The sequence below is a fragment of the Podarcis bocagei genome, assembly GCF_964188305.1.
Source record: "Podarcis bocagei genome assembly, chromosome: 9".
Classification (NCBI taxonomy): domain Eukaryota; kingdom Metazoa; phylum Chordata; class Lepidosauria; order Squamata; family Lacertidae; genus Podarcis; species Podarcis bocagei.
Window position 1 is genome coordinate 27,279,991 of NC_138134.1, and position 14,774 is coordinate 27,294,764.

Below are 14,774 nucleotides of genomic sequence, written 5' to 3' on the forward strand. Positions count from 1 at the left end.
TATACATCGCTAAACTACAGGATGACAAGTTGCTGAAAAGAGTTCTGTATGACAGGGAAACTTAATTTTATGGAGGAACAAAGCCTCCGGAATCACTCAGGTGTGTGTATGTGTGTATATTCTGGACAATGAGCACCAAGGTTGAAAGGCCTTTCAGCCCCCACCCCTGCAGCTGATAAGGAATGATGGTGAGGCAGGCGGGTCACTGAGTCTCACTTCAAAGAAGAAACTGAGAAGCATCTTCTCGGTCATAATATGGCTGTTGCCTGTTCAAATGATCTTTTGAAGTATTGAGATTAGAGAGGTGCATACTAAATTGTATTCCTGTGCTTTAAAACCTAGAGGACAATCAAAAGACTAAATGAGCATACGTGGATGAAAAACTATTTTCAATTTAGCATCTTGCAATATTTCCAAACCTAAAAATACTCATAACAGAAGGGGCAGAATATGAAAGAGAGTGCTGTTGCCCTTGCATCCTGGTTGCAGGTGTCACAGAGGAATCGGGTTGGCCACTGTGAATACAGGATGCTTGGCTAAATGGGTCTTTGGTTCAGATCCAGCAGAGCTTTTCTTGGGTTCTTAGGACTTGCCTCTTCCTATCATCAATGAACCTCTCTTTTATCAAAGTGCCAGAAACTGGCAATAATCTGTTAGCGTACCTCGATGTTCCATATAGCACCTGTTGTTATCAGCCTGGAGGGAAACAGACATTTCTGGGAAAGCATAAACCTGTGATCATCATCATCATCATCATTTGTAATTTGCATGGCAAAATAACCAAACAAAAATGACTCCTAAGAAACTAGTGGGAGCTTTTCTTGCAGTGCAAACTGCAGGCAGAAGGAGCTTGATCCAGTTACAGACAGCAGTGGGCGAGAAAGGGTTAAATCCTATGCTATGGTCTGGATTGGGGCCTCCATGCTGACAAGAGGTGTATTTGTTTGAGGGGAGCTGCATTCAGGGCAGAACTGTGCAGTTCAGGTTACATGCAGTTTGTCCCTTCGGCACCCACTAACCTGTATCTTCAAGCATGGTCCATGATGCTGCATAGTTCAAACCATCTCTTAAGTCGAGAGGGGTGGGGGAATAGTTTGATTTTTTTTTAATTGTAAGTTATAATTGTAAAGTATAGCTAAACAGATTTATCAAATCACTTCTATATACTATATTCTCAAATATTTTGTTTCCATCACTAGATGCAATGCCTTTTCAAGCACTAAATATTCATCGTACTCTGTAAGATCTAGGCATACGATAAAAAAAAATCTATTTCCTGAGGCATAATATTACTGTGCAATTTAATGTAGCTCATGCGGCAAATGAATATACGTTCGTACATACTTGAAACTGCCACGTGCAACAAAATAGGTGTTTTTATCTTAAAAACAAGAGCCTTGCGTGTTGTTCTTCGCTCACTTTGAGTCTGCAACAGAATTAACAACAACTTTTCTAGGTAACAACAAGCTGGTCAATGCATTTCTCAAGGCACTTGACTCACCATTGTTTACACTCAAACCATTCTTGCCAATCAAACCACTGTGTAAATAGTCAGTGCTCTCCTATTGTGACATCATGTGGTATGACTGACCAAGTAGATTCTAGATCACAGCTTCCTCCAGTGTGATTCCATCCTTAGAGGATGTTTTGTTGTGTATTGACATTGCTTTGTATGTAGTGATATCGGAACAATAAGGTGGCCAGACCATCTGATTTTAATCATATAAGAGAAATACACTATTTATATTCTTTCAAAAATCTTGCCTTACTTAAACAATATTATGATTAATAATATAGTAATGTTTTATGATGCATCTGACAAAGTAGCATAAATGTAGTCTCAGTAGCCTGGTTAGTATTTAGAATCTTTTCTGAAGAGCTGGTTTCTTTTTCATTTCCCCTGTACAAACCGGTAGATCAAATTGAAAATGAAAATGTACATGCCCTAAAATAATTGCTAGGAGTAATCAGTGTAGGTTATTGGAGGAATTAACAGTTTTGTTTTGTCCCTTTCGCACAGAGTGGTTGAGGTAATCCAGTCAGATGGGCGAGGTATAAGAAACAAATTATTATTAATGTCTACACAGAAGTAAGTCCCATGGAGTTCAATGGAACTTGCTCCCAGATAAAGAAGTATAGGATGGCAGCCTAAAATATGTATTTATGATAATTCTGAAAATATTGTTTGCTATGCCAAAGGACTATATTTTGGGGGAAAGGTTAGTTATTAAAATGGTTAGCATTTTCAGATCTGGTATTTTAAAATATTTGTATTAAATATGAATTCACAGAAAATATGCATGTTGGTGATGTTAACAACCTGCTAAATATAGCAATAATTTTAAAGACGTATTCTGTTTTCTTTGCTTGGCTGTGTGTTAAAAAATGCCTCCAAATTAATGCATATGACCTGCTGAATGGAATCTTTAAAAATGTTTTTCCTGACTTCTTTTAAACTACTTTCCCATTTGAAGGTTTATTTTTTCATTAAAAAAAGGCAATACATTAACAAACACTTCATTAACCATTCATTTCACCACGATTTTTCTCATACTTATTATTTTTACTGAGTGACCAGAGATGAAACTTATTGAAAGTATTGTACACAATATATTACAAATTATGTGTTGGCTTTCTGAACATGTTTTAAACTTGGCTTATGTTTTTTGTGAGTGTCATTGTAAATACAGGGAGGAATCTACCAGGCCTTTAACACATCTCCCTTCCTGAGTTCAACATATACTTGAAATGGGAACCAGTTTTCCTAGAACTCACCCTTAAATCTGAGTACAAACGAACTCTAAATGGCACAAATCATTTGGCTACACTGACTGGCAGCAGTCCTCTCGAGTTTCAGACAGGGAGTATATTCCCTAGCCTGCCTGGAGTTGTCAGGGATTGAACCTGGTATTGTCTGCATGAAAGCATGTGTTCTGCCCCTTCCCCTGAAGGTCTACTATTTCCTTTGGTGCACTTGAAACTTCTCTTTCTCCAAGTAACCCAACAAATCCACAAACGGGCTCAAGAGGGTTGTATACCCATTATAGAACTATGTAACAAACAATACAATCGTAACCATGTGTACTCAAAAGTAGGTGCTACTGAATTAAATGGGGCCTACTCCCAGGTAGGTGGTGTTATGACTGGAGGCTCAAGCTGCTGGGTGTAAGTCCCATTGAACTTAATGAATAGACTTGTATAGGATTAAACTCAAGATCTACCCCAATATCTGATTACTTTCGAGCATGGCCACTATAGATGTAAACACGTTCCTCTCTCACCACAACTCTTCTAACATTTAGTAGAATGTTAATATACTGTAATGCATTTCTACCATGGCATTATACCCTTGTGTCATCACTGATAGTGAAACAAGAGGGGATGACTTCCAAACCTTTGCTCATATCTCCTGATTTCCTGCCCCCATTTCGTTCCTCATCATGGTTCTTTATCCCAGCTATTTGTACAACGAATAGACAGCAGCTTTGGAATAATATAAAACTTTCGAAACACACACAACTCCTGCAGACCAATGCAATAACTCCCTTTTCAGTGATAAGACATGAAAAGAAATGTTAATAAATTCCTACCCTCTTGAATTCAATTCCCATGCCAGATTGCATTTTACAAACCATACCAAAAACTAGCACCCAAAGCCAACTTACTTGGCAATAAGCCATACACATTTATGGCATTTTCTCTGGGACACTGTTTTAAATTCTGTAGGATCAAAAGTTATCCTACCCATAGGTGACCTTTCTTAATAACACAGAAACATGGGTGGTGGTGGTTGATGTGGCTAACTTTGCAAATGAGAGAGTCTGAAAAGATGAGCTCATGTCTTGCAGTTAACCTTGGATTGGTGAAGTATTCTGAGCCTGTTTAGGACAATTAGAAACACAAGTGTTATGAAGCTCCAACAAACCCGCTAAATAATGCTTCTTTCTCCTTCTTGCAAGGTGTGTCCATATGCTTCCTGTTCTGCACAATTGCATTTAACCATAAATACAGCACATGCCACTGGGAAAGGAAGGCATTTTGGGGTGGGGGGAGAACTCATCCCTGACATCAGCACACACTGTTCGAGAAAAGCACATGGTACAGTTTCCCTAGGACTTTCCCTCTTCTGGCTGTAGGGGTCGACTGCATATTGGAACACTCCATGCTGTGTTCTTAAAGCACCCGACTTCAGCATTGCACTTGCAGGGAGTATCTGAGATGGGCAAGCATGAAAACATTGCATGGCTCACCTGCTACCAGTCCTCCTAGTATGGTGTTTCTCCTATATGTATTAATTGGTTCTGAGTGACTGAAGTTAACATGTCTTAGCGGGTTTCAAGATCCAGGGCGTTTATTAAGAGCCAGGACAGCTGAATGCCTACACCTGACATGTGTGAACCCCAAGGGGTCTTGCGCTAGTCCAAGTACTCACTGCTGGTAGTTCAAACACATATTTGAGATGCTATGAATATCTAGTTTCAGTTCACAGCTTTCTGATGTGTCTGTTTGGGTGGGTGGGTGTGTAAAATGTGTCTACTTCTGCATGGATGGCACACTGTACCAAAGTTACACCCACATGAAATGAACTCCTTCAGATCAGAAAAGCTTCCAAAGAGCACTGGAGCATTCTGAATGACTCCAAATGCATTCTGCTCCCCATTTCCTCAGTTTGCACTCAGTATGCTCTTATCAGGTTTCCTCGCTCGTTAGCTGAGCACAGCAGGCATTGAGCTGGCGCTATTATAATGGGTCAGGGCGTTCAGGAAAACACCTTTGACTTTGTCATGATATTCAACATGATGAAGTCATAGCTTGCTGATTCAAGATGTCCTGACAGCAGGAGGTAATTGTGAGGGTTGCTGCTTTTCATTTTGGCATGTGAGATGTTCCGTGATGGCTTCTTTTAAGGGAGTGCATATGTTAATATAGAAAGAACAAATAGCAACAAGGCGTCATCACAACAACGCTCAAATGTTGCCCGGAACTTCTGTAACATGTTTGAAAGTAGCCTCATCTATGCATTATTACTATTATTAATTGCCCACACTTCACCCCAAAACCCTGGGGTGGGTTGCAACAATTAAAACATAGCATTAAAAGCAGTTTAAAGCAAATTACAAGCACAACAGAAGGAGGGCCCTGAAACTCTACACCACAAGTATCAAAAGCCAGGGTACATAGATGTGTCTTCAACATTCACCAGAAACTGTATAATGAAGGAGCCAGGCATGACTCTGTTAAGTTTTGCCCAAGTTTTTAAATGTTTCCCCTCACAGTGTTTCTAAGGAAAGGAAAGGAGATGGAAAGGTTTAGCCACACTCCTGAATGTCTCTAAATGTTCCTCGCCTGCCCTGTCCCTTATCTGCCCTGAAACAACCTCTTTTTCACCATACCAGCACTGGCGCTTTGGCAGCAGTGGGATAGGAGGGTGCAATATCAGATCTCCCTCTCCAACATCAGAGTGGAACCGATGAGCTATCCTATAGCCTCTGAGATGGCCTCTGAGGAACCATACTACTGCAGCATTAATGTATTTTATCCCCAAGTATCAATCTTGAGTGCCTTTTAGTTCATATTTTGAGCCAGGAAGCAGATCATGAGATTCAGAGAATTGAGACATTTGAAGGATAATTTCTTTCTGCACCACATATTCGTCTGGGAGATAAGGATCAATGGCATTTGCATTGGAATTTAAGGAAGTTGAATTTCTCAAGCATCTCTGTTAGGAACTTGGCGCTGAGGATTTATTTCCAGCCTAGAGTTCAACAAAATTTATGAACTAGTGAGACGCTCCCCTTTCTAAGCCAAAAGAGTCACATGAGGGTAATTAGTCATCTGAGGAGTGTAATGAGTCTGAATTACACCATTAGTTTATTGTGAGAGCTTACCATTTAGCTACTCAGCACCACCATGAAACTAGAAATTCAGTAATGAGATAAATACTGGCAAGTCAGAAGAGGCGATAAATCTCAAGACAAGGGGAGCAACATGAGCCAAGAATATGAAGCAGGAAGACTCTCAGGATGCAAAAAAAAAAAGTCTAACTTCAAAACATTCAACTATGTCGTGTTCATCAATCATCTCTCTGTTTAGCTCAGCATCTGTTACTCCTTCCTTTTTTTTACTTAGCATTTTCAAACAATTTATTGTGGGCCCCAGCAGAGTGAACAAATCAGAAATTTGTCAGACAAATCAGTTGCCTGCTGTGTAAATTGCACTGAGGTATGAGAGTGCAAGGGCTAAATAGGATCTCTATAAAAATGAATATAGCACATTGCGAAAAACTGTTCTTGCACATTTACACCCATGAAACACAGTGCTACGCTTGTTTTAGATGCCTTGCTTAGATTCAGGACATATAATTCTTGGACATTCAAAACAATGCTGTAATGTAATAGCAGTGTGTCAATGGACAATTTTGTCATGTGCCTCTCTATATGCCCCTCCCTCTCTATATCTGCACCTGTATACTGATGGGCTCCAATCCTATACCCATTTACACTGAAGAAATCTGATAGATAAGTGATGCTCTCTTAACTACTCTGAAATCTTGCTTTCAGGGAAGAGAAAATGCTGACATTGTCAGTTTGACAACTAATGGCTTCTATTTGCCTCAGGATTTCAGAGACCCAAGATTAATATGGCCCCATGAGCTCTTCGTTTAAGGAAATAAAACTTCAGATTGGATTTTGTAGAATGTGTTCTCACACTCTAATTCTGAGATGATGCAAACAATACACAATCCGTGACATTACATTTATGGGTTTGATTTTACAATGCAGTCCATTTACACCTGCTGGAGAACAGTGAGATATTGATTTACAGTGGATCATGTGCATATCTGCTCATGAAGTTAGGTCCTCCTTCATGAGTTAACTTGCATGAAGGGGAAAAGAATGTACAAAGGGTTCCTGGGGCTGCATATCTGGCCTGCCTCTGGTGTCCCATGTCTCCACCCAGCCTTGGACATCTAATGCTAAGAAGCCTTTGCACATTGACCTTTATGCACATAACACTCCTCGACTTCTGGAATTTTCCAAATTCCTTTTCTATAGACTTTTGTCCTTCATGTGAGTAATATGCCAAAGGCCGAAAAGTCCTAGAAGATGGAAATGTTCTAGAATGGTTCCTGAATATTGTCCTTTCTGGTGTTAGACTTGGGCCTTCTGGCGGTTCCCTCATTGCAAGAAGCGAGGTTACAGGGAACCAGACAGAGGGCCTTCTCGGCACCCACCCTGTGGAACGCCCTACCTTCGGATGTGAAGAAAATAAGCAGCTATCCTATTTTTAAAAGACATCTGAAGGCATCCCTGTTTAGGGAAGTTTTTAATATTTAATGCTGTATTGTTTTTAACACTCGATTGGGAGCCACCCAGAGTGGCTGGGGAAACTCAGCCAGATGGGTGGGGTATAAATAATAAATTATTATTATTATTGTGCCCATTTATTCTTTTGGCTGGTGACTGACCTGTTTGTTCTGTGTAAAATGCAGATGGGTATTTGCTGGTAGACAATGGCATATATCCCACTCCAGAAATGTGATACTATACCCAGTTGGGGGAAATGGCAAATATTAATTAGCTTTTCCATACCAGGAAGCTTTTTGTTACCATCCACAGTGCTTCGGGTCTGATCACTGTAATTATCATTCATACACCAAAGCTGGGATGCCATTTTCACGGTCTTAGATGTGTGTGCACGCTCACATTTCATTTCCTCTGAACTCACTGCTTCCACCCTGACGCCGTCCCCTGCAAACTCACACGTGTGTGTTAACATATCCCTGCCAACTTAGGATAACATTTAAAACTTCCATTGAAGGGTACTGTAGTTCACAAAAGCTTATGCTATAATAAACGTGTGACAGAGCGATCCAAACCCCAACTCACTGCAGGGGGGGGGGATTTTAGAAGAGGTGAAGGTGCCTCTCTGCTTAGCTCTCCTTGGCTGTATTGGGCTCTCCAGTGGGAAGGCTCTACTAGCATGGAGGGCCTGCTGCTGTGGAAATCCCCATTCTGCCCAATGAAATCCCTAATGGGCAAAGCTGATGGTGGTGTTAGGTAGCCTAAAGCCCTGAAGTGGGGCATTTGGGAGACAGGAAGGGATGGAGCTGTGGTGGTGAAAGATACTGGATTAGCCCAGTGAGCTGAAAGTTAGGGAAGGGGAACCCAATCTTGGCTCCTTTGACCTGGGGGAGGGGGTACAAGCGGTGGTGGTGTGAGTGTGGCAATAGCTGTGTGGTTTCCCTAAGCTTCTCTGCTTTCCAGGTTAGGATTGCATCTTTAGTCCTTTGAGGTACCACATGCCTTATTGTTTTGCAGAAGCAGACTAAGACACCCTTCAGACATCCTTTTCATCTTGCACTCATGATAATCTATGCTCGTGGTGGTATTGGGGCAGTTTTAATATTGTTGGTGATTGCAAAAATTTCAGGGCAGATGCATCCTTTCATTTCCAACGAGCGCATGAACCTTAACTTCCTGCTGAAGTGTGGTAACCTTTTATACCACAAACAGTCTGAGCTGTTGCTGTTTTAATCCCACTTCTGTTGCATTATAGTGCAAGAGTGCCCCGTCTGACAGAAATAATGTAGATCAACACTGGGGAAACATTGCAGAACAACTAATAGACTGGAATGATGTGTGGGCAGTCTAGTGTCAAACCACCACTAATGCACTATTATTATGCCAATGGCATGTTGCAGGTAACACACACAAATAAGCCCATCAGTCTGCTGGGCTTCTAAGAGGGCTATCTAAATAATAATAATAACAATAATAATAATTTTATTATTTATATCCTGCTCATCTGGCTAGGTTGTCCCAGCCACTCTAGGTAACACATATAAAACATAATAAAAGCTTCCAGATACAGGTTGCCTTCAGATGTCTTCTAAAAGTTGTGCAGTTGTTTATCTCCTTGGCATCTGATAGAAAAGCATTCCACAGGGCATTCACATTTAGTCAATGCTAAAAAAGCCCTCTGCCTGGTTCCCTGTAACTTAACTTCTCACAGTAAGGGAACCATCAGAAGGCCCTCAGAGCTGGACACTTCTTAATGTAAGCATCACCCCATGTCCTGAGAGAGGCATAAATGACACGGGGAACATCAACATCAGAGCTTCCTCCCAGGTAACTTTGAGGTTTCCATGATACTCGACCATCATAGAGTACGATCAGATACAGTCATACCTCGGGTTACAGGTGCTTCAGGTTGTGTTTTTCGGGTTGCGGACTGCCAAAACCCGGAAGTACCAGAATGGGTTACTTCTGGGTTTCGGCAATCGTGCATGCGCATAAGCACTAAATCGCGCTTTGTACATGCACAGAAGCACCGAATTGCAACCCGCACGTGTGCAGATGTGCCGCTGTGGGTTGCTAACGCTGCAGGTTGCGAACGTGCATCCATGCGGGATACACATTCGCAACCCGAGCGTCCACTGTATAGTCCTTAAAACATATTTGATCTGAGGGACAGATCAGGACAGGTGATGTGAAAGTCACGAGATTAGTCATATTTCCTCATTTAGATTGGATGTTTACTTCAGCCAGCTTTAAAAGCTTCCTGAATGACTTACACTTACTCCATGACATGACAAAACAAAAAACAAAACAAAACCCAGCACCCTTTAGTGTTTACAAATTAGTAATTCTGCCTCTCATAGGGAGAATTAATGAATCGCCCAGCTTCCTGGAAGTCATTGCTATAGCAACGGAAAGAATATATTGAGCACGTCACCCAGTCAAAATGATTCCAGGCATGTGACTCCACTCTCACATTCTCTCCTTTGCCTTAGTTTTTAGCCACAACAACCAATGGAACTCATTGTCTCGGCTGAGGGTACTTACAATTCTCATTCAGAAAAACGGAAATTACATCCCACAGGGAAAGAACTGGCTAGTGTATTCAAAGTGATATTTAAAATTTCTTTGTTTATTTCATTGCCAGCTTTCTCCCTCTTCGTTTAGCACCACCACCAGCCATCTCTTGGCAACATCTCTTGGCAATGTCAGTCATATTTTTATATCCAGACCCACCATTTCACACACTCCCTTCTAACCTTATGCATTGATATCAGTGGCCTCAGTTCCCTGTCTCCCTTGCCATTGTCCTAATAAAAAATTCTCTATCACCTTCACTTCACTCCACTTCACTCTAGCCCAGCTAAATGCCAAATCAGCTACCCTGGTGCTATCAGAATTATGGGCTTCCAATTGGGGCATCTGGTTGGCTTCTGTGAGAACAGGAAGCTGGACTAGATGGATCCCACTGGTCTCATGCTGTATGCTCTTCTTATGTTCTTGTGACTCCAACAACCATCAGCCTGAGCTAGCACAGCCAATAATGATGGGAATTTTCATCCAGCTATATTTGAAGAACCACAAGTTCCCCACCCCCTGGTCTACTCTATGTTATTCCTCCACCAAACCTTGCCTGTAGGTTCCCTGCCCATGAAAGGGTCACAAGGGGTTAGTTAGTTCCTTCCCTCTGTCTCCTGCATCCTTTTCCATCCACATTGCCTGCTGGTGTTCTCCCTTCTGTGGGCTTTCAGAGAGAGGCAGAGGAGTGGGTGGATGAGGTCGGAGGGCCAGAGGGAAAGGGGAAAGGGGTAACAATTTATGGGGTTTCGTTCTTCCAAAGAGGCAGGAGTCAGAGTTGGAGGATGGTGAGGGGTCTGAACAGTTGGATACGGGAGGAGCGGCAGGATATGGGGAAGGAGCCAGAGCAGGAGGAAGAACAGGACATGCCTGGGGTGGAGATGGCCCGAAGGGAAGATGGTGGCGTCAGGGCTCTGATGAGTGTGTGGCAGAGACAAGGGGCCAGGAAATTGGTCCAGGAGAGGGGACCAGCAATTTGGTGGGTTTGGTGCCACCTACAAGACAGGGCAGAGGGAGGTTCAGAGCAGTTTGAGGTGGAGGGAGCCTTGATAGTTGTGTTGGAGGCAGAGGAAGAGACTGTTCAGGTGAGGGATGAGCCAGCTGAATCCCTGCCATTCCCTACCCGGCTGTCTCCTAGAACCTGGAGGGGTTGAAGAGGGAAGAGCAACAGCTGCTTTCATGTAGGAGATGTTTCAGGTTACGTGCATGTGCCTTGTCAGACGAGAGTACATAAACCAGTGAGGGGGTCATGGTCCCACTGTTGCTGCAACTGCTCTGCAGGGCACAGACCTGGGAACAGCTGACTAAAGGCTGGAATTGTTTGGTGCATGTATATCCGGAGCACCATGGAAGTTGCTTTATTTTCTCAATAAAGAATTACCTATCAGACATACACCTTCATTGGTTGGGGTTGCCCAAGACAGTGGGCAGCATCCCACCATCCTCACTGTCTTCCAGCACCAGGTTGGGTTAGCAGAGGCAAGCACAGCAGCAATTTCCATGTAGGGGAAGTTGCAAGGTGCTTGTGCTCATGCCATCAGACTAAGGTTCTCTTGTCTTGCTCCCTATATAAAGATCTCAGGGACGAGACCATCACGCCGCTCCTATCTGCCATCCCGGGTCGCTCTTGTGAAGCCAAATTGTTCTCACTCCTAGCCGACCAGAACAGCTCGACAACAGAGAAGGTTGCCAAATTTATCGAGAGAGCAATGAGACTGAGAGCTGCTATCTGAATGAAATCAGTGTCGTCACCTGGATTCCTCGCCTAGGATCTTATTATTATTATCATTATGTTTTATTATTATTATTTTATTACCTCTGCCAAGTTTTAGGTTCTGAGATTATTAATTTATCTGCATCTGGTTATTATTATCTTTCTCCCTGTCCTGACCGTCCCCCCGAGGTTATATTTATATGTGTTTGTCCTTTGATGCTATGGCCTGTCGGCTACGCAAATAAAGTCTATTGCAAGATCTCGTGGCTGAAGGACACCTCCCCTGCTTCCGAGGCTTTAACATACTCCGAGATGAGCTTGACAAGGCTGTGAAGCATCTTTATGGCACTGTGCTGGGCAATGAGATGCTTGGCCACTGTGGAGTTCTCGCCACTGCCCATAATTGTCATCCGTGCCACATGATCAACCCCATGCACTTGGCCTCCTCTGTGGCCAGAGTGTACATCAGTTTAGCAAACAGCATTGTAGCCTCTCCATTGATGATGTCAAGCACTGACTCGAAGACACTGACAGGCAGAGTCGTGTGTTTTGTCATGGGGTTCAGCTTGAGGAAGAGGGAGCTCTCGATAATCCCACACATCTGCACAGCGGGGGAATGGAATACTAACACCAGGCACCATGACTATGATGTGGAATGAAAGGCAATTGGTGGGGGGCACCTAATTTTGGCATCTCACAAGGCACTGCTGAAATTTGAGACCCCATGTTCCACCACTGCTCTGCTCCTCCCTCCCTCTTATCCACACCATCATGCTAACAGTATGCAGTAGCTCCCCTCCATACATTCACTAAATGCACATAAGAAGGAACAGAACAGTGACCCCAATCCCACCTCCATCTCGTTACAACCATTGGATCAACCCCCAACCTACAAGGGTTTGGCAGAAGACCTGATAGGGGTCTCTGTGCACAACTAGCCCATGTCACATCCAGATGCTATGCATGTGCATAAATGCACATGAGACCGTTCCTTATCTTTTCCCGAAGACAATGGAAGTTAGTGCACTTTCCCCCATGCTGTGAACATTTGTGGGAATAATATTCAAACAGGGCTACTGTGTCAGCCAGTCAGTTTCACTGCCGTCCTTTCCATAGCTTCAATACAATAGAGATCTTTTTAATTAAACACCTTCTGTTAGAGGGCTGTCTTTCAGATTTCCCATGCTGTAAAAAAATAAAAATAAAACACACACCACAGCACTCAAGCCATTGCCAATAAACACACAGTATATCTTTGGAATAAGGCTCCTTGTTCCGTTTGGCATGCAGTTCAGTTACAAGCTTGTGTTATGAATGATAGGAAATGCATAAGATGCCACCATCACTAATTTACACCTACAAGTTAGTGTAAAGGAAATGTGTTCTCATTTAGATTCTTCCCATCTTCTCAGGCTCTAAACTATTTCAGGGAATACAAAATGCAGGATCATAAGTGGAGAGCTTTCCAACAACTGACAAAATAATATGTTCTTCAGTTGCTATGGTTACTACCCATAGCTATGGTAACTACTGTATTCCAGGAAAAGTTGACATTTGGTAGATCTCGTCTGAAGCGCAGAGTTTACAGAAAGCCATTCCCTTCCAAATGTGATCCCTTACCAGTGGATCTGACTTGCTGGAGTTCTTGTTGTGGGTGTTCCTCTCCAGAGCTCAGATACTTAACAGGTTTCAGGTAGCCCTCAGTGGTGGGAAGCCTTAGGCATGCAGGGCCAAATGCTAGCTAGAAATGCTCTTGGATTGCAAGAATCCCCTTTTCTTGATAGGATGGAGGGTGTGTGTGTGTAGAGACCTGACTTTTGCAAGGATGAAAGGTAGTCTACTGTACAAAGGTCAGAGTCTCATCCATCACTTGACTCACCTGTTACCTTGCCCATTTTGGGCTTCTGACCAAATCCAACACTGGCATGTGGCCCCAGGGAGGCTGCACACAGAGGAATGTGGCCCTCAATGTAAAAAGGAGTCTCCACTCCTGCTCTTAACAGGAGCTCTGGTTAAATATGCCTGCCTTCCAGGTGCAACATATCCTAATTCATTAAGAGGAGGGAAGGAAAACTAGCAGCCTCTCCCTCTATGGGCTTCAGACCACACGGGGGCCTGAATTTCTGTCCAATTCACTTATTCTGCCCTCTGTGTGACTATTCTTATAAACAATTTAAAGCTGCAATCCTGTGTGTGAGAGAGTAGAGATGGGGGAGAAATTTGATTCAGGTCTTGTTTAAATCTGAATTTGACAAGTCAGCCCTTTCTGAAACAATAGGGGAATAAAATCAAAAGTAGTCTTTGAAATTTGCACTTCTCTGAATTTTGTGATGCACTTTGCCACCCAAGCCATTTTTTTTTTAAAAAATGCATATATTAGAGGAAAGTTTGCATAAAAATAGGAGAGACTGAACTCAGAATGAGTCTGAAGCCCCACATGGGTCTGAAGGTGACATTTTATTACAGAAAGGATCTACAGAGTGGTCAAATCTGCCTTTGTGAACAGCTCAGCATTGGAACGGTAGCGGCAAAGCAATCTGAGATGCCCTGCTGAGGCAAACAAATCAAGGAAAAAGTAGCCCAAACACTGTAATTTTCAGAATGATCCTGTAGAATTAAATTAAAATCTACTTCAAGTTGCATAGTCGAAACTGAAGAGAGTTGTTTGTTTTGCTTAGCAAAATACTAAGGAAAAAAGTAAAGAAAACTGTCAAGGACTCTGGAATGTTTACTTTGTCTTGATTTTGATGGTGAAATTAGATCCTTAGGGAGGTGAGAAATTAATTGTATTATATAGTGGCCAAATCCTTGTGTCTAGCTGACTATGAAATGATTGTTTCAGATGAACCAGATAACTAACTGTTTGTGAAGAAGCCCCCAAGGAATTTGACAGCTGTGGGAACACATAGTGAGGAACCTATGACTGATGGAGGTACCATCAGATTGGTACCAGTTTGGTGCCAATGTGTCAGTACTGCTGAGCAAGACACTACAGGAGTGAAAAGGGGGCAAATCATTACATAACATGCTGTCACCATGTTGTTGTTGTTCCTTTATTACAGCATCTCAGATTTTTACAGGTATTACCATAGTTTGGTTTGCTGAAGTGTGCTGGGCTTTCTATTCCATATTTGTTCCTGACAAACCCACATTATTGTTGCTTTTTTAAAAAAGATCTTATT

General features: G+C 42.5%; 1 long non-coding RNA gene across 1 annotated transcript in view; it reads right to left on the reverse strand.

The window, feature by feature from the left end:
- Positions 1 to 14,774, reverse strand: part of LOC308595228 — a 67,936-nt gene that overhangs the window by 23,236 nt on the left and 29,926 nt on the right. The gene's annotated exons all lie outside the window — the stretch shown is intronic.